This window comes from Narcine bancroftii, chromosome 7 (assembly GCF_036971445.1).
Source record: "Narcine bancroftii isolate sNarBan1 chromosome 7, sNarBan1.hap1, whole genome shotgun sequence".
In the NCBI taxonomy this organism is placed as follows: Eukaryota; Metazoa; Chordata; class Chondrichthyes; order Torpediniformes; family Narcinidae; genus Narcine; species Narcine bancroftii.
Genome location: NC_091475.1, coordinates 75,283,081 through 75,302,390, shown reverse-complemented (window position 1 = coordinate 75,302,390; position 19,310 = coordinate 75,283,081). Strand labels below are relative to the sequence as shown.

Genomic DNA, 19,310 nt, shown 5'->3' with positions numbered 1-19,310 from the left:
CCATAGGTGATGCCGGTAAAGGACCCATGATTCGGAGCCGAACAGGAGTGTGGGTATGACAACAGCTCTGTATACGCTAATCTTTGTGAGGTTTTTCAGTTGGTTGTTTTTCCAGACTCTTTTGTGTAGTCTTCCAAAGGCGCTATTTGCCTTGGCGAGTCTGTTGTCTATCTCGTTGTCGATCCTTGCATCCGATGAAATGGTGCAGCCGAGATAGGTAAACTGGTTGACCGTTTTGAGTTTTGTGTGCCCGATGGAGATGTGGGGGGGCTGGTAGTCATGGTGGGGAGCTGGCTGATGGAGGACCTCAGTTTTCTTCAGGCTGACTTCCAGGCCAAACATTTTGGCAGTTTCCGCGAAACAGGATGTCAAGCGCTGAAGAGCTGGCTCTGAATGGGCAACTAAAGCGGCATCGTCTGCAAAGTGTAGTTCACGGACAAGTTGCTTAAAACATATGTATCAATTCAGCCCTGAAAATTTTACATTTATCATATACTGGATCAATATCAGTATAACAGCGAGATAGTTTTGAAATAGGTGCCACTTTTTAAACATAATAATTAGGGGCCAGTATTATAGGGGTTAAAATGAGTTTCATGCTCACCACACGTCTGTTCGTGGTTTTTTCTGTTTAACATATTTTATGCTGTCTCCTAGCAACATCTTTTCTTCAGGGTCATAACTATTTTTCTCTGCTTGCTTGGGAGATTTTGTTTCTTTTGTTCTGTGGGATGGATGGTAAAATCTTCTTCTGATATTTTCTTTTGACCATTTAAAAATTTGTAACAACATATAACAATTTATAATGATGTTAACAATGTCTAATATCATTTAATAAACTTTGGAAAACTCAACTTTAGTATAAGTTTGTTTGAACGAGTCAAAGACAAGAAGATTCATTTAGCATCCAAGTGACTATAATGGAAAGTAGTCCCTGCATATGCAATTCACTACCTTAGAAGGCTGTACATACTCAGTTGTGGAGTATGATCACGGTTGAAACTGATCAAGGAATAGAGTTGTTTTTTTTGGATAGAAATGGAATTAAATTACAGGCCTGTCAATCTCTTATTGAATGTTTGGGTGGGCACTTACTTGCATTTCTTCAGATCTTATGTTAAGTACTGAAGCCAGTCACCAAGCAGCCATAAGGAATACTTCTGCAACTAAAAGGTCATCAGTCATATCATCAGTAAAGATGACGTGGAGTGAAATCATTCAAACTTTGTGTCATGTTCATCCAATCCACTTTTTAATAATGCAGCTGGAATTACTCACAAGAGCACATCTCATCAGGGAAACAAGTGGGAAAGGCAAGTAGAATAAAATAGGCACCATGTTCAATTGTTTCCTTAATAGCTAATCTGCAAGTTTTGTAGGTTGCAAAGCAGAATGGTTGATGGTCTTATCACAGCTTAGCTTGTTCAAGTACTCTACCTATCTAAAATAGAAATAGCTGACAGAAAGAATTTAATCCAAAAATATTTTGATTCTTATAACTACAGCACAAACAGGATATGGAAATAAATACTGTATCAGCACAGCACAAGAAATTTATTTCTTCTTTTATCTTTAAATCGTTCCTATTTACAGACTATGCAGTTTACTTATGGACTTAAATTCTCTGCGTAACCATCTCAGAGACATTAACTTCCCCACAGATGTGTGCCTGTTTGTATTTAATAAATCCATTTCTTATTTCTCGTTTCAATCCTGTCATTCGATGTTCTCCAAAGCAAACAACTGAATGTTTAATTTCACTAAAAGCAGCCCCTCTTATTCTGCTTTTACGCAGCAGCGAGTTTGTGTTCTGTTTTCAGGTTCTGCGTTCTCCGATCTATGGAAAATAAAGATGAAGAGGAGCTGAAATGTGCAGAAAAGGAAAACAAACAAATCTTAGGAGGGGTGAAGGTAAATGTTTATCTCACTCGTGTTGCTTTTAAAGTTTTGCCAACATTTCTTCCCCCTCCCTAATTTCTTGACTGCTTTCTTGAACAAGCACTGTCAGCACGTAGGTACAAAATAATGCTGCGAACTGATGCAGTCTTGTATTGACCAGCAGATGAAGAAACACCAGTGAGCTTTTTTCAAATTCATTATGAATGACTTTGAGGGGAACTTGGACCTGATGAGCATCTGGTTACTGTGCTATTCACAAATGTGCTGGAGAAACACAGCAGGCCACGCAGAATCCAAAGGAAATCAAGGCTAACCAACATTTTGGGCATTGGCCCTTCATCAGGTATTAGCGAAAAACAGACAGGAACCTGAATAAAATGGCTTGGGGGAGGAGGAGAGGAGAAGAGGGGAGGAAGAGACAGGGAAGGAGCACAGACTAACAGATAAAAGGTCATAGGTGGATAGAAGTGGAAGGGTGGAAGAGAAGTGATAGGCAAGAGGACAGAGGGTAGCTCTCTCATGGCACCTTCGCTCTGTCCACTGCATCAGCAAGAAACTCCAAGTGGCCTACCATTTCAATTGAAAAGCACAAAGTTAGATGTCACCAGGATCAGACGAGATTTACCCAAGATTATTGTGAGAAGTGAGGGAGGAGATTGCTGATTTCTGCATCGTTACTGGGGACAGAATAAGTACTGGAGAATTAGAAGGTTGAAAATGTGGTTCCTCTGTCCAAGAAAGGGAGTAGGTATAATCCAGGAAATTATAGACCTGTTAGTCTTACTTCAATGGTGGGCAAGTTGGAGAAGATCCCGAGAGACAGGATTTATAAGTATTTAGAGGGGCATAATCTGATTAAGGATAGTCATCATGGCTTCATCTGGGGAGGGTCATGTCTCAAGAGCCTGAATTAATTACTTGAGGATATAACAAAGTACATTCATAAAGGTTGAGCAGTGAATTTAGTGAATTGGATAAGGTTCCCCATGCAAGACTCATTCAGAAGTAAGAAGGTGTGGAATCTAAGGAAGTCCTTGTGTTCTGGATATAGAATAGAGAATGCAGAGGGTGGTTGTAGATGTTTCATATTCAGCATGGAGGTTGGCAACTCGTGGTGTTCCACAGGGATCTCTTCTGGGATCCATTCCTCTTCGTGATTTTTTTAAAAATACATGACCTGGATGAGGAAATAGAAGGGTGACTTCATGGGTCTGCAGATGACATGGAAGTGTTGTGGATAGTCAGGAGGGTGGCCAGAGATTACAAAGAGACATTGAATGTAGACTGAGACTGAGAAGTAGGAGATGGAGTTTAACCCAGAAGAGTGTAAAATGGTTCATTTTGCTCGGTCAAATTTGAGGCCAGATGCAATGTTAATGGGAGGAGTCTGAGTGTGGACAAACTGAGAGATTTGGGGGTCTGTGTCCATAGAACATTCAAAGCTGCTGCACAGATTGATACACTAAAGGGTCTGATAAAGGGCTCAGGCCTGAAACATTGGTTACCCTTTGCTTCCTATAGATGCTGTGTGACCTTTTGAGTTTTTCCTGCAATTTTGTGCATTGGGCTACACTGTCAGCATCTGTAAACGTTCCTGTTTAACTGCACAGGTTGATAATGTTGTTAAGAAGGCAACTGGTGTGTTGGCCTTGGCCTTCATTAACTATCGGATCAAATTCAAGAGCCATGAGGTAATGTTATAGCAGTATAAAACCTTGGCTAGTTTTGGAAGATTGTGCTCAGTTCTGGTCAACTCAATAAAGAAAAGATGTGGATGCTTTAGAGAGAGAGTGCAGAGGAGATTTACAAAGATGCTGCCTGCTTTGGAGAGGATGCGTTTTAAGGACAGGCTGAGTGAACTTGGTCTTTTCTCCTTGGAGTGACGGAGGATGAAGAGTGAGTTGATAGAGGTGTATTAAATGAGGAGAGGCATTGATTATGTGGATGGCCAGGGGCTTTTTGTAGAAATACTAATCAGAAGCACCAGGGGCCACAGACGTCAATTCAGAAAAGCAGTGAGCTAGTTTTGGATCTAATTTATCAACTCATTGCAAATAATTACCCTATATGATTTAATCTTCTGAATCAGCCTCCTGTGAAAAGGTTGGTTCAGAAGTCAAATTGTAACATTATTCAGCAGAAACTGGGGAGATTACACTGGGAGCAGCTCTTTCACTATAATATCTGACATGGAGTCATCGAGTTATACAACATAGAATAGACCCTTTGGCTCAACTCATCCTTGTTGACCAGTATGCATTCTGGGCTAGTGCCATTTGCCTGTATTTGGTCCATATCCTTTGAAGCCCTTCCTGTGCATAAATCTGTCCAAAAGTCTTTTTAATGTCATAATTGTGCCAAAGACATGGGAGAGTCATTTAAAGATCAGCTCGACAGAATTCAGGCTGGGCATGTTCGAGTGAACATGAACGAAAGGGATTGCAAGCTTTGGGAACCTTTATCCTCAAGGACCCCCACCACCCAGGCCATGCCCTCTTCACTCTGCTACTGTCAGGAGCAAGGTACAGGAGCCTGAAGACAAGCACTCAGTGGCACAAGGACAGCTTCGTTCCCTCTGCCATCCAATTCGTGAATGAACAATGAACCACAGACACTGTCTTACTTTGACTTTATTCTAGCGCTATTTTATTTATTTTGTAAAGTGGTTTTTGTTTGCATTGAGATGCTGCCACCAAACAACTAATTTTGTGGCATCATGAAATAAATACTGATTCTGATTCCGAAACTCAGCCATTTAAAAGAGTGAATGCACAAGGCCCATAACTGATTTGACATAACTTTGAGCTCCCCACACATTTCCAAAATCTTCTTTTGAATGAGAAAAAACAAGGCAACCTCATGGAGGAGATCCTTAATAAGAGAGGTCCTTTATACCAGGATGCCATCAAGAGGTGAGCTTTGCAGGGCGTGCTATTGAAACTACTTCCAGGATTAATATGGGACAACCAGGGAAGAACTATCACGACATCACTATTATGACACTACAGAGCATAGAATGTAGTCCAGTCTGACACAGGTACAGGCTTTTCGAGCTACTATATCTGTTCTGACCATGATCCCAATTTAAACTAATCCCATTTGCCTTCACATCATCTCTACCCCTCCATTCTGTGCCTGTCTAAATGCCTCATAAGTGTTGCAATTGTTTTTGCTTCCACCACTTTCCCTAGCTGCACATTCCAGGCACCCGCCACTCTCTGTCTTAAAAAAAACAAGCTTCACACACCTCCTTTAAACTTTTCCCCTCTCCATTCTTGTATTTGATGTTTCCACTCTGGGAAAAGTCTCTGATTACCTACCTTGTATATACATCTCATAATTTTGTATACTTCTGTCAGGTCACACCTTAGCCTTCTTAGTTCCAGAGAAAAAAAACCCAATTGCTCCTTGTAACTAAAGTCCTCCAATCTTTGCAGCATCCTGATGTATCTCCTTTGCACTCTCTCCAGCACAATTCTTTTAAAGCATGACCAGAACTGCACGCAATTCTCCAAATGGATTCTAACCAGTGTTTCCTATCCACCCGCATTGTCACTTGTGGGGAAGTATGGATGAATCCCAGTGTTCCTCTGTTAACAGTGTTTCCTCGTCTACTGTAGATGTCCCGCATCGGACTTGTCAGCCACAAACGAGCCTGCAGCTGACGTGGACTTTTTACCCCCTCCATAAATCTTCGTCCGCGAAGCCAAGCCAAAGAAGAAGTAGTTGTTGTACGCCATCTGATTTCCTAAATCACACTACTTTGCACTTGTTGGAATTAGAATCCATCTGCTGATGCTCTGGCCAATTTTCCATCTGATCTAAATCCAGCTGTCATCCTAGACAACTTTCCTTGCTATCCTCTACACAGTCAATTTTCATGTTATCAGCAGACTTACAAATTATGCCTCTTACATGCATGTCCAAGTAATTAAATATATATTACAAAACCAGTCCCTATGTACACCCGAGACTTTCAATCTGAAATATGTGCTCCCTTTAGATGCCACACTAACCATTCAGTAGCAGGTCCTGATCACTCACTATTATTGCTTCCTTTATTGTCCATTCGTGTGTTTTTCTGATCAATGAACAAACTGGTAGTTCACTGTTTTCTCTCGCCTTCCTGTCTTAAATAATTATGCTACATTTGCTACCCTCTATTCACCAGCAATTTTATTAGTCGATGACTTTCTGGGATGTTCACTTTAGCTCTTCCAAAACTGGGATGTAGATTATTGTCATTGGCATTTATTAGCTTTAAAACTCACCAACTTCCCCAGAATGATGTCATGACTCACAATCAGGTTCCTCAGTTCCTCATTCTTTCTAGGTCTAAATTCTTCAGCTGTGTTCTTCTCTGAGGACAGACAAAATCGTTTGGTTCTTCTGCCATCTCCTTGTTACCCATTATAAATTCTCCTGCCTATCAGAGGCCCTCATTTGCCCTGACTAGTATTTTCAATGTAAAAGCTCTTAGGATACATTTTTCTGTTTCTCTCCAGGCTACTTGTATTCTGCTTTTATTTTCCTTGATCAGTTTTTTTTTAATCTTTTTTTTGCTGAGTTCTAAAATGCTCCAATACTCAGGCTTGCTGCTATTTCTGGCAACATTATAAGCTTCTTGATTTGATTTAATCCCAACCTAATTCCTCTTGTCAGCCATAGATGAATCATTTTTCCTGTTGGAGTTCTGTGCCTTCAAAATAGATTTCTTCTGCTTATCATTGCATGTCCATGATCAGAAAACGAACTGCTGGTGGAGGAACTCAATGGGTCAGGCAGTGACTATAAAGGAAAATGTAAAGTCAATGTTTTGGCTTGAGGACTGAGGAAGGAGATGGAAGATGGGCACATTAAAGAGGAGAAGGGAAGAGAGTTCAGTCAATGACGGGTGGACTGAGGATGACTGAGGTGGGTGAATGGGCCAGACGGAGCTGAGAGACAGAGGCAGGAGAGCAAGAGGTGGAAGCAAACCAAGGGGGAAGAAAATGAAGAGAATAAAGGGTGGGGGGAGGAGATGGTGAAGGTGGAGATAGCCTCTGAAGAAAGGAGATTGGGAGGACCATATAATGATGGGTGATGGCCAAATAGGAACAATGGGGAGAGAGGGGCATCAGTGGGAGGGTGGGTAAGTGGAGAGGATGGGGAAGGGGAAAGGAAGTGGGTTAAAGGGGCTCAGAAGGAGTGCTTGAAGACCAAGGTGAATGAGAAGGAGCGAGAAAGGGACCAAAGGGGAGAGGATGACATGAATTTGGAACATTCAATGATTATGCCACTTAATTGTAGATGCAATATGAGGTGCTGTTCTTCATTCTGCCAATGGAGGATATTGAGAACAGATGGATCAATGTGGGAATGGGGAAAGGAATTTAAATGGCTGGCAACTGGGAACGGTAAATAAGGCAGAAGGAAGAGGGAACATGAACCCATTACGAGCCACAACATCCTCTCACCGTACCCTTCTGCTCTTTACAAGGTCCATTCACTCCATGACTCCCTGATTCGCTCTTCGATCCCCACCCATCTCTCCACCTCCCAAGGTGCTTTTAACTGCCGCCATAAGAGGTGGAACACCTGTGCCTACACCTCCTTCCTCACTTCCATCCAGGGACGTAAATAGTCCCACCAGACAAGGCAAATATGCACCTGCGCCTCCTTCAACCTTGTCTACTATCTTCAGTGATCTCAAAGAGATCTCCTCTGCAACTGTGACACCAAGGGCAGATGAGGTGACTGCTTTGCCAAGCAATGTACTGGGTCCTCACACACCAGCTTCCCCTGCCTCTGTCTTCCAACCACCCTCCCACCTTCCGCACCCCCACCTGGCTCCATCTCTCCATTTTCCTTTACCACTCCTTGGTCTACACTGACTGACTTGTCTCCCTCACCTTTTAAACAATGCCCACCTTCCCTCTCCTTTCTCAGTCTTGAAGCAGGGTTTGACCTGAAATATCAACTAATCATTTCACTCATGGATGCTGTCTGATCCATTGAATTCCTCCAGCTGTTTTTTTTTTTGCTCTACATTCCTGTCTCTGCATTGTCTTTCATCTCCTGTCCATTAACAACCTCTTCAATGTATTCTCCCAATCGACTGCAGCCAAATCTCCTCTCACATCCATTCTTACTTGTCCAAATTGTTCAATACTCTTGTTCAAATTAATACTGTCTTTCCCATAACTGAATGATCTCTCTCACTCTCTCTTTCTCTCTGGAGAATGCCAGCTGTTGTAGGGTTAGGCTTGACAAACAGATAAAACATTTTCATTATCTTTCCATTGTAGAGTGAGAAGTGTGGATCTTCTCTGATGATGGCACAATGTTTATCTCCACTCACCATTCCTCAGTAAACAGAGCTGTCCAAGCCTGCATGAAGACATTCAGTCAGAGGTTGACAGGATCATGCTTTGCCTTCTGCCAGTCATCTCATCTTCTACCCATCACAGTACTTTTCCCGTATTACCATGCTCTCCTTTCTTGTTTAGCAGCCTCAAGTGGGAAAATCCAAGTGAACAACATCCACTGATTCTCTGTTGTTTGTCCTGCTCATTACTTCCTCAAAGAACCTCCTACAGATTTGTCAGGCAATGTGTCACCTGAAGGAAACTGCTGACTTTGACCCATTTTGTCTTCTTCGAAACCTCACCCTTAATCATGGAATCTTACCAACCACTACAGTCAAGCCAACCAGCCTGTATTTACTGCTTTTTTCAGCACTCCCCCTTTTTAAAGAATGAAGTGATATTTAAAAATTTACAGTCATCTGAAACTATTCCCGACTCCAGCAATTCCGAATACATTCACAATCTCTTCAGTTGCTTGTTTCAGAACTTTGGGGTATATTGCGTCGGATCCAGGTGACTTCTTCACCTTCAGCATCTCGAGTATCTTCTCCTTGAAAACAGCAACTAGACTCACTACTGCCCCCACTCTCTCGAATTTCTGGCTCATCGTAGTGAAAACCGGTGCAAAATACCTATTCAATTCATCTGCCATTTCCTTGCTATTACTACTTATTCAGCATTATTTCCCAGAGGTCTGATGTTACTGGCTAGCTAACTTTTATATTTCATCCTTTTTCTCCTTATTACTTTCTTTGTTGCCTTCTGTTGGTTTCTAAAAGCTAGCCAATCCTCTGGCTTCCCGCTAATTTTTGCAGCACCGTGTTCCCTCTCTTTTGCTTTTATGTTGTCTTTGCCTTCCACTGTCAGCCACAGTTATCTTACTCCTCACTTCTATAGGATGAATCTATCCTGCATTTTTCACGTTATTCCCAGTCATGCCTGCCGTTGCTGCTCCACCGTCTCCACTGCTGGGACACCCTTCCAGTCAACTTTGGCCACCTCCTCTCTCATGCCTCTGTCATTACCTTTGGTCAACATTCATATTATGATCACTGCCTCGGAAGAGTTTCCTTAACCTTAACCTCTCTAATCAAATTCAGTTCATCGCACAGCACCAATTTCAGAATTGGCTTTTCTGCTGTGTACTTGACCACACATTGCTCTTAAATTCCACAAATTCCTTCTCTTAGGATCCACTGCCAACCCGATTAACCCGATTTACCCAGAACACCTGCATCGTGAAATCCCCATGATCACTGCAACAGAGGCTCTGGCACATACCTTCTAAACTCCAGTGCAATTTGGACCCTTCATCCTGGTTGCCATATGTAAATCCCATCAGAGTCTCTATACCCTTGGAGTTTCTAAACTCTACTCACAAAGATTTTACATCCTCTGATTCTATGTCCCTTCTTGCTAAAGTTTTGACTTCATTACTAACAGAGCCACCCTCGCTGCTCTGCCCACCTGCCTGTCTTTACAATGGGGTGTGTATCCTTGGATATTTCGCTCTCAGCTGCGGTCCTCCTTCATCCACATCTCTCAATGTCATACCTGCCCGTTTCTAACTGCACTTTAAGCTCCTCCACCTCTTTCTCACACTGCAATAGCAAATAAATATATTTCTGATTAGGAGCATTGGAGATCTTGGTCCAGTTCCTTATGATTAGCTGATTTCAGCTAAGCATTAGGTTGCAGTGGCAGATAAGGTTTCAAAACACCTGAGGTGTGAAAGGAATAAATCAGCAAGTGTTCCTCTTCTGTTTGCCCTTCAGTGACTCCAAAGGTACGATTGTTTGAGGATATTGGGTGGGGGAAGGCTTGAATGGACCACCTCCATGGTCAAATAATGTACTCATACTCACTATAGACATTACACACATCTACCCTGGACAGATAACAGCAAGCATTAGAACTGCCAGCAGAGGAGAAGAGGAAATTGGTAAACGGTGACTGGAGAGCTCAAAGATCATGCTAAAAATGTTTCAGTAAGTTTCATTATTAGCTCCCTTTAAGTATATTTAACAGTTGTGTGAATCCACGGTTGAAGGCTTATGTTTGTATAGTAGGGCTTGGAAATCAAACATCCTTATGTAATTTTGTGCATGTCACTCAGGTGCCTGAAGACAAAAGAGGTTAGTTTACTTACATAATCATTTCTTAATACCCAGAAACAGTGAGTCATAAAGAATAATAGTATATATCATGGTAAATATTATAATAGTAGCAAGCAAAACTTGTTGTCAACAAATTGAACAGTAAGTTACATTTTAACTGTGGCCTCTGATAAATATTAAATAGCTTGAAGCCGCGCGCTCCATGAAAGAACGACACTCACAAGTGTGGTCAGAAACTCTGCTTTATTAGGGCTCAAGCCTGACTTTTATATTGTTTAAGATCCCACCATTTGCCCCAATTACTGACGTCACATTCTGCATGCCAAAGGCAGGTTTTCCCGCCCGTGGGTACTCCCTTACTTGACAATACCTTCCCCGCAGGCTACCCCAGTCTGTTGGCTGTAAAGTAGGGCCAGTGCCATTTTAGGATTGCTGGCCCTTTAAGCTGCTTTAGCTGTTTGTCTGCTGGTTCGCTTGCTGGTGCCAGTGCCGTTGCGCGGTCTGCTGGCTTTACGTTGCACTCGCTGCCCGGAGCACCGGCTTGATTGCTGCGGCGGCGTGCCGCCACATGAGCTGCCCCCTCCCCCCCCCCCCCCCCCCCCCCCAAGAACCAGCGGAATTGTCCATGGTGCCCGGAGGCGGAGTCTTTGTAGGCTTTGGTGGCCTGCCTCTTTTGCATGGCACTGGTGTTTCCACCGGGTCCAAGTGTGACGGACTTCAACCTGTCCATGGTGAAGATCTTGGTCTTGCCTCCAGCCTTCAACTTGAATGTGGCCCTGTTGTTGCATACGACCCGGAAAGGACCCTCGTACAGTCTTTGTAGGGAAGAGTGCTGTGGGCCACTGCGAATAAAGATATACTCACAGTCCCGCAGGTCCATGGATATGTTGGTCCTCTCTGTGCTGGGATAGTGGAGTTGGGGCCAGGTTGCCGACTCTTTCCCTCATTCTAAGGAGGTGGGCTAGTCCATCGTCTTGTTGTCTGCCGGGGGATTATGCAAATTCTCCTGGGACGACCAGTGGAGCTGCTTAAATTAGCTTGGCTGATAAGGTGTTGAGGTCCTCCATTGGTGCGGTGTGTTTCCCCAAAGTTACCCATGGTAGCTCGTCTGCCCAGTTGGGTCTGTGGTGTCTGGCCATGAGACGCCTGTGGAAGTGCTCTACCAGCCCATTTGACTGTGGGTGGTAGGCCGTTGTATGGTGCAGCTGGGCGCCCCACAGGCTGGAGGTGCAGCTGGGCGCCCCACAGGCTGGAGGTGAACTGGGCTCCTCTGTCAGACGTGATGTATGAAGGCATGCCACCCAGGACGAGATGAGGGCCCTGGTGTATGAAGTCATGGAAGTGTCTGCCAGGGGGACTGCCTCTGGCCACCTGGTGAAACAATCAACCATTGTGAACAAGAAGCAGAAACCCTGAGATTCTGAAATGGGTCCCACTATGTCCACGAGGACATGGTCAAATCATCTCTCAGTAGGTTCGAAGCACTCCGGTGGGATCTTGGTATGCCCCTATACCATGGCCATTTGGCATTGCATGCATGCCTTCGCCCACCTGCTGACCTGTTTCTGTAAACCATGCCACACATTCTTGCTAGCCACCATCTAGGCCATGGTCCTGATGGATGGGTGCGCCAGGCCATGTATTGAGTCAAAAACTGGTTGTCTCCAAGCCGCTGGGAAGATGGGTCTGACCTGTTTGTTGGCCACATCACACAGGAGGGTGAGGTTACCTGTGCCCACTGGGATGTCCCAAAGTTGTAGTCCTGATATGGATGTTCTATACTGGGACATCTCCTTGTCCTCCTGCTACACCTCTGCTAATGCCACAAAGTCCACTCCTTTCAACAGCGCATGGATACTCTGCAGGGACAGTGCATTGGCTACCACGTTGTCTTTTCCTGGGACGTGCCTCACATCCATGGTGTACTCAGAAATGCACAAGTGGTGACGCTGTTGGCGGGCTGACCAGGGGTCCAAAATCTTGACCAGGGCAAAACCCAGGGGTTTGTGATCCATGAAGGCTGTGAAAGTCCTGCCCTTGAGGAAGTACCTGAAGTTGCAGATGGCTAAGTACAGCGTCAGTAGTTTCCTGTCAAAAGCTCTGTATTTCAGCTCTGAGGCATGCAGACATTTGCTGAAGAAAGCCAGCTGTCGCCAACTTCCTTCGATTTGTTACTCCAGAACTCCGCCGATTGCTGTTCCCAAAGCGTCCACCATCAGGGCTGTTGGAGCATCTGCCCTGGGGTGTGCAAGGAGAGTGGTGCCTCCCAGGGCTTCCTTGGCCTTCACGAAGTTATCTGCTGACTCCTCGTCTCAGGTAATGTATTTTTTTTTGTCTGCCATCCGGGTGAACAATGGCCACACGATCTGGGCTGCTGAGGGGATGAACCTTTAGTGGAAGGTGACCATCCCCATGAACATCTGCAGGTCATCCTGGGCCTGGGGAACTTTCAGATGGCCTCCATTTTGCTGGGTAATGGTGAGGCACCATCCTTGGTTATCCTGTGGTCCAGGAAGTCAATGGTCTCTAGCCCGAACTGGCATTTGGCCAGGTTGATGGTGAGTCCGAATTTGCTCAGCCAGGTGTAAAGCTTGCAAAGGTGCATCAGGTCCTTACTCACCATGAGGATGTCATCTAAGTAGATGAAAGTGCCATCCATGTCTTGGCTCACAGCATCCATCAATTGCTATAAGGTCTGTGCGGAGTTTTTAATCCAAACAGCATCCACAGAAACTTGAACAGGCTGAAAGGAGTTATGATGGCCGTCTTGGAAATATCATCGGGGTGCAACAGGATCTGATGGTGTCCCCATATGAGATCCATTTTCAAGAAGATCTTTGCCCCATGCAGGTTGGTTGCAAATTCTTGGATGTGCGGCACTGTATTGATTCGGTGTGGTGGCCTTGTTGAGACAACACTATTCACTGCATGGTCTTCCACCCCCAGTGGCCTTGGGCACCATGTGTAGGGGAGAAGCCATGGACTGTCTGACTGTCTTGCGATGCCCAGCTCTTCCGCTTTCTTTAAACTCCTCCTTGGCAAGTTGGAGCTTCTCCAGTGGCAAATGTCTCGCTCAAGCATGGAATGGCAGGTGCTGGGTGAGTATGTGATGCTGCACCCCATGCCGTGGCATCACCATGGAGAACTGAGGGGTGAGCACTGCCGGGAACTGAGCCAGGACCTTGGCGTACTCGTCCATGGATCACTGTACAGAGTCCAGGTGGAGGGCTGGAAGCTTGGCGTCTCGGAGGGGAACAGTCTGGAAGGTCTTGGCATGGACTAGTCGCTGGCCTTTTAGGTCCATGAGAAGTCTGCTCCAGGGAGCGGTTGCTCCACTGCTGCCATCATGAATACCCACAAAAAGATCCTGCCACCCAACTGCAGTTGGATCTTGCGGGTACCATAGGTCCAGATGGTGCTGTTGTTGGCAGCCCTCAATGTGAGACCCGCCCATCTGTTCTTGGTGTCCTGACCCGACAGTGCTGGACACTGACGTCTGCTCCTGTGTCCACAAGGAAATGTCGTCCAGACTGGCAGTCCAAAATGTACAGGAGGCTATCAAGTTGGTCAGCTGCCTTGGCCATTAGTGATGGCTGGCCGCGGCGTTTTCCTGAAACGTGCAGGGAGGCCTGCAGCAGCGGGATCCGGAACCCTATTGCTGGTGATAGTTGGCCATTCAGCTCACTGTGTCCTGGTCCACGGCACTCACCACATGGTCATACTGGGTGGGCTCTGTCGTGATCTGCTGGATCTGAAACTGTGCCTCAGCTTGATTGGAACAGATGCGTGGCTGATTCGTCCAGAAGGTCGGCAGCTTGAGGGCAACTGTGTGGACTGCTGCTGGCTCGCTCATCGTTGGGTTTAGATGCCGTCTAAACCATTGGGGTCACCAATTGTAGCTGCACGCTACACGAAAGAACAACACAAGTGTGATCAGGTTAAGCTCTGCTTTATTAGGGCTCACGCCCGACTTTTATATCATTTAAGTTCCTGCCATTTCCCCTGATTACTGACGTCACATTCTGCATGACAAAGGCGGGTTTTCCTGCGCATGGGTACACCCTTACATCACAATACCTTCTTCCCTGTGTGCTACTCCAGTCTTTTGTCTGTACAGCAGGGCGAGTGCCATTTTAGGATCACTGGCCCTTTAGGCTGCTTTAGCTGTTCATCCGCCAGTTCGCTTGCTGGGGCCAGTGCCACTGCGCAGTCTGCTGGATTTACGTTGTGCTGGCTTTCTCGCTATGGTGGTGGGCCACAATAGGCTTGAATTTGTGAAACTAAACAATTTACAAATAATATATTGTAGCAGCCTGTGACCTGCGCCTCGGGCCGACACAGGAACTGGCCATCGAACACGGCGAACGACAAAGCATCATGCAGGCTGAAATGCCCATCTCCATAGGCCGTTGGCAGAGTGGTGAAACTGGCCAATCACCGTCAGTGGATCACAGAAGGCCCAATCATGACCCGGGCATCTGAGGTAACCAATTGCCATTTTGAAAAACTCTTGAGATCAAAGTCACAGTTCCACTCTCTTGTGGCTTTTATTTTCTGTTGACTCCTGATTTTTAAAAAAAAATCAGATGGCTTTGTTCTGAGAATAATTCCAGAGAGTCCAAAAATTTTGCTCGAATTTACAAAGAGAATAGCTTCTGAGAATGTGCAAGGTTTCCAGGATTAAAGCAGGTGATCCTTCCTAAAACGAGCAGCTAACTCTGGAAAGGTTGATGGAATGCTTTCTATCACCAGTGCAACTACAATAGCCCAGAGGTTAGATTACTTGGGTAACTTGTGTACATGACCATTGATCAAGAGATGCGAGTTTGAATGCTATGGTGGCAGCTGGAGCATTTAATCCAATTTGCTACAGTGAGTTGTAATAATTATAATTGGGAACCTACCAGATTATCACAGCAAAAAACTATTCGATCCACACATATTCCTCCTGGAAGGAGATTTCAGCCTGTTGTGACTTCAGGTTGATTGCGATGTTCAATAAAAGGGAGCATTTTCACTGATATCAACATCCCATGAACACAAATAAGCAAAAAGAATCTTGAAGCAGAACAAAACCATGACCAGTGACTAATGTGGATTATGCAGGAATTAGTAATCAGTTGTTGCATAAAATAACATTTTGTACAAGGCCTGTCAATATAAATCCTGAATGACAAAATCATTGTGGGTTATGAGGACATTAACATGAGAAATTTTTACAAATACCTTCATAAATCATATTTTTAATTACAGAGTTCATTTTCAAGTTAAAAATATGAACCGAATGACTTTGTATCCAAAAATTAATTTACATTATCTTTATTTCATTGGCATTGCATGTTTAAAAAAAGGAGCAAAATGCAATCAGCATCAGTGGAAGAAAAAGAGCTGTCGACATTTCGGGCCGGAACCCTTCATCTGGATGTTAGTAATGAACTCTTGGCCTTACCCATGTGGTTTTGAAAGGTGTTGTGACACATATAAACAACACTTTCCTAATTCTAGTATTTCCCAATTTCAAAACATGTTATCTTCAAAGAGATGTGGGGATGATATTCCGAATTGCTGTCTTAATAATCCAATAAACCAGACTTTGCAGGATGAAGCTGTAAGTAGCTTTAATTCGTTGTTAAAACGAATAAACATTTTGCATAATTTTGTATTGAGTTGTATAAAGATATAATGATATTCAACTCTAAACAGATATAAAAGAAATAAGATGAATTAAGACGAACTAAGATGAATTCAAAGAAAAGTATCTCGAGCTCACATCTCTGACATGATTCTTCGAAGAATGAGATGCAAACTCTCGTTCCGCTCAGATATTATGACATATGATGTCATAGTCACTATGGTTACACTACAAACAATAATTGCTCTTAAAGGGATAGGCACAAAACTAACTACAAATCAAAAACACAAGGTTTTAACCTTTACAACACAATTTCAAAGAAGAGCAGAGAAGTTGTTCCTGGTTCCATGGTCAATAATCACCCCTTAATCAACATTACAAAAATAGATCACAACATCACTATTAAATTGCTTTATTGTGGAAGGTGGGTGAGTAAAATCGATATTTTTTTCCTACATAGGGTGGCACAGTCAGTTTGCCCAATGCCTTTACAGCTTGAATGATCAGGACTGGGGTTCGAATCCCGCTCTGACTCAGGACTTTGTATGCTCTCCCCATGTCTTCTGCGTGGGTTTTCACCAGTGGGTCCAGTTTCTTCCCACCACTCAAAGCGCAATGGGGATGTAGCTTAATTGGGTGTAAGTTGGGGGCGGCACAGACTCGTGTGTCGAAATGGCCTGTTACAGTGCTGTATGTCTAAATTAAATTTAAAATGAATTAAAATTGCAACAGAGACTGCACTTTAAAATTACTCATAAGCTGTTTGAAAAATAAGAATACCTCAGGAGGCTAGAATTCCTGAAAGGGGCAAACAGCATCGTGGGTGGGGCAATGCTATTTCACTGTCAGCCAGCTGGGTTTGAATACATTGCTGTCTGTAAGGTGTTTGTACATTTTCCCCATACGAGGTTAGTAGCTAATTGGTCACCTGGATGAATTTGGACACCGCGAGCTCATGAGCGGGAATGCCCAATTATTGTGCTATTTCTCTATACTTTAAAAAAAATGGAAGACTTTTGTTTTGGAGTGTTTCATTAGAAATATATTCACCAACTGCGTTCTTCCACTGGGCAGAGAAATCGGGTGATGCACAATTCTTTGAATGGAGAATTTGATTCTCATCTCAGTCCTTCACTGAGATTGTAAACATGGGTTCCAAATTTTCATGGAGGAAAAATGTCATTCCAGAAATAAATTCGTGAAGTATTTTACAGAAAATGGTGAAATAGCCTCTCCTTCTTCTAACAATCTACTGGAATAAATCAGCGATTCAGGAAGCATCAGTGGGAGAAAAAGAACGGTGACCGTTTAGGCCAAATCCCTTATCGAGACTTATCATCCAGACTTGATTAAGGGCTCCGGCTCAAACATTCTTTTACCCCCCAACTGATGCCGCTCGACTCTGAGTTCCCCAGCAGATTGTTTCTCCAGCTTCGTGCATCTAGTCTTCTGTGTGACTCCTCTTTCTTTTAAACCCTACAGAGTAAAGTGTGTTCTGTAGTCCTGGCACATCCAGGCATTAATGATGAACAAATAATCAGTGAAAAGGAGGAATTGAGTTCAAGAACATCATCTTCAGCGAAGGTAGGTCACAGCAGATGAGGGGCAGAGATCTGGTGAATCGTCATGATCTTTTTTTTTTCCAGGGTAGGGGAGTCTAAAACTTGAGGGCAGAGATTTAAGGTGAGAAGGGTAAGATTTGAAGAAGACCAGAGGGACACCTTTTTCACATAGAGGATTGTGTGGGTGTGGAATGAGCACCCAGAGGAAGTGACTGCCAGTTTTGAAAAGACATTTAGACAGGTACATTGATAGGTAATGTTTAGAGAAATATTGGCAAAACACAGACAAAATGGGACTGGTTCGGATAGCATTAACAATTTATGCCGCCGGGTCTCTTCAAGTTCAAGTTCATTTTTTAAAACCATTCGATTGTACCAGTACAGCATGATGAGTGTTCGAGCAGTTAGTGAGAAGGAGGAGGATAAAGGTCATGCAAGGACCAGACAGAAATCAAAGGGTTTGTACTTGATAGAAATGTTCTCAAGTGTATTTATTTTAATGCAAGAAGTATTGTTAGAAAGGATGACGAGTTTAGGGCATGGATCGACACGTGGGATTACGACATGATTGCTATGAGTGAGATTTGGTTGCAGGAGGGGCAGGACTGGCAGCTCAATGTTCCAGGGTTCTATTGCTTCAGACGAGCTATGGGGGGAGGGATGAAAGGGGAAAGGGATGGCATTGCTAAGCCAGGGAAAATATCTCAGCTGTGCGAAGTCAGGGCAGCCAGGAGGGTTTGTCTATAGAGGCCATATGGGAGGCGTTGAGGAACGGGAAAGGTATGACCACATTGATAGGGTTGTATTACAGACTGCCCAATAGTCAGCGAGATTTGGAGGAGCAAGTCTGTAGAGAGGTAGCAGACCGATGTAAGAAGTAGAAAGTTGTGATAGTAGTGTGATTTTAACTTTCCAAATATTGACTGGAACTCCCATAATATAAAAGGGCTGGATGGCTTGGAGTTTTTCAAATGTGTTCAGGAAAGTTTTTTAAAATCAATATATAGATATACCAATGAGAGAAGATGCAATATTTAATCTCTATTAGGGTACAAGACAAGTCAGGTGACAGATGTGTGTGTGTGTCAGTAAACATTTTGGGTCCACTGACCATAATGTCAATAGCTTCAAGTTAATTATGGAAAAGGATAAGACTGGTCCTCATGCTGAGATTCTAAACTGGAGAAAGGCCAATTTTGTGGAAATGAGAAAGGTTCTAGGAAGAGTGGTTTGGGATATGTTGTTTTCTGGCAGGGATGTGTTCAGTAAGTGGAAGGTCTTCAGAGGCAAAATTTTGAGAGTGCAGATGTTTCTATCAGGATTAAAGGCAAAGTTAACAAGCGTCGGGAACCTGGTTTTCAAGGGATATTGGCGATCTGGCTAAGAACAAGAGGGAGGAGGTGTGTATCAAGTATAGGCAACAAGGAGCTAGTGAGGTACTTGAAGAGTATAGAAAATGCAAGAAAATACTTAAGAAGGAAATCAGGAGGCAAAAAGAAGACATGAAGTTGGTTTGGTAGTTAATGTAAAGGTAAACACAAAAGATTTCTACAAGTATATTAAAATGATAGTAAGGGACAAAATTGGACCCCTAGAGGATCAGAGTGGTCAAGTAATAGGGAGCCTCAAGTAACAGGGAGATCTTAAATTGTGTTCTTTTTGCATCAGTATTTACTCAGGAAATTGGCATAGTGTATAAAGAAGGAAGGGAAACAAGCAGTAGTGGCATGGAACAGATGGAGATTAAGGAGGT

The 19,310-nt window shown here is 43.8% G+C and overlaps 1 long non-coding RNA gene across 2 annotated transcripts in view; it reads left to right on the top strand.

The window, feature by feature from the left end:
• The first annotated feature begins 1,765 nt into the window (after positions 1-1,765).
• The window catches only part of LOC138739880 (uncharacterized), a 31,317-nt gene continuing 13,772 nt past the window's right edge, over positions 1,766-19,310 (top strand). For both annotated transcript variants that reach the window (XR_011342517.1, XR_011342518.1), the window contains exons 1-3: positions 1,766-1,911; positions 14,673-14,846; positions 17,478-17,579. This is a non-coding gene — a long non-coding RNA (uncharacterized lncRNA). The remainder of the gene's footprint in view (positions 1,912-14,672; positions 14,847-17,477; positions 17,580-19,310) is intronic.